Source organism: Tupaia chinensis, unplaced genomic scaffold, assembly GCF_000334495.1.
Source record: "Tupaia chinensis unplaced genomic scaffold, TupChi_1.0 Scaffold147282_1, whole genome shotgun sequence".
In the NCBI taxonomy this organism is placed as follows: domain Eukaryota; kingdom Metazoa; phylum Chordata; class Mammalia; order Scandentia; family Tupaiidae; genus Tupaia; species Tupaia belangeri.
The window spans coordinates 3,300,233-3,301,499 of NW_006207133.1; the positions used below are offsets into that span (position 1 = coordinate 3,300,233).

Consider the following 1,267-nt stretch of genomic DNA (forward strand, 5'->3'; position numbering starts at 1 on the left):
GCAAGGACCACATGGAGCAGGGCAGGGCGCCCGGGACTGCGGCCGGGAACCCACTCACTGCGCTCAGAGGACCCGCCCCGCCGGTCTCCTGCTCCGGGGTCCGTTCCTTCAAGTGTCTGGTTTATGGTGCCCCCCCGACTTTCTCATTTCCCCTCTCCCCTACTATAAGTCGCGCTCTCTATTTTTCTGCGGGCACCGCAGATGCTCCGAGCCCCAGAAGTCACCCGCGGCCTCCGCTCCTCAACGCGCCCGCCCGGCTCCCCCCACGTCCTGGGGGAGCTTGGTGGCGTCTGGCCGTGCACCCCGGGAGCGCGTCCGCGTCGTCATGGCGACGCTCTGAGCTCAGCGGCTGTGCGCAGAATCCCTCCCCGGAACCATCTCCAGTGAGCGGCCCTGGACCTGGGGCCGAGGGCGGCCGGCGGGCGGGTAGGGGCTGTCGCCGAGCGGCTGAGGCAGCCTGGAGCCCGGGCTGGGGTGCAGCCGCCTGGCAGCCAGGGAGAGGTCGGCCCGGAGGGTGGCGGCGGGTCTGGGGTCGACCCTACCCTAGCGGGGGTGTAGGGGAGGAGTAAAGGGTCGCTGAGCGAGCAGCGTTTGCAGGCCTGGGAGGGGTGCCGGGGCGAGGGTGCTGAGAACTTGGGGTGCGACGAGGGAGACCGGAGAGCCGTGCGTGGGGGGTGGAGGACGAGGAGTTGGTCCCTGCCTAAGTATAGACGGGGCAGGGGTGCGTTTGGGCAGGGCTGAGGGCTGGAGGAGAGCGAGGCAGAGGGGGGCCTACTGGAAGGAGGCAGTCTTCGTCCGTGAGAGGCTGGGGCAGTTTCTTTCAGAAAGTGCCGATGAGGCTGCTCCTTGGGTATATTAACTGTCTTCTCCTTGATGCGCTGGACTCGGGCAGAGCCAGGCCAGGCTCAGCTTTCCTGAGCTAAGGTAAAGCGCAGTGACAAGAGGTACATTTGTCCAAGTCTGGGCCTTCTCCATAAAAAACAAAGACGAAAGACAAATATCCACGCATGATTTCGCCGTTTCAGGGGTTTCAAAGAGCAGCGCTTTCCCCACAAAGGCTGGATTTAAGACACTGGATTGTGGACAGTGTGAGGAAGTGCAGGATTTGTAAAATGCCATTACTAGGCCATACATTACTAACACCTGATGAGTAGTAGAGGCAGTTCTTGCTCAAGAATGTTAAAAGGCATTGGGGTCAGTGTGGACTCCATGAAGAGAGTGGAAATTCAGATGAATATATTAGGGAAGGCATGTCCCACACAGGATT

At 61.5% G+C, this 1,267-nt stretch overlaps 1 protein-coding gene across 5 annotated transcripts in view; it reads left to right on the plus strand.

The window, feature by feature from the left end:
• The first annotated feature begins 312 nt into the window (after positions 1 to 312).
• The window catches only part of CFAP221 (cilia and flagella associated protein 221), a 130,809-nt gene continuing 129,854 nt past the window's right edge, over positions 313 to 1,267 (plus strand). For 2 of the 5 annotated variants that reach the window (XM_006169567.3, XM_006169563.2), the window contains exon 1: positions 450 to 924. The gene's annotated coding sequence lies outside the window, so the exon portion shown is untranslated. The other 3 variants (XM_006169564.1, XM_006169565.2, XM_006169566.1) reach the window with 3 other exon arrangements.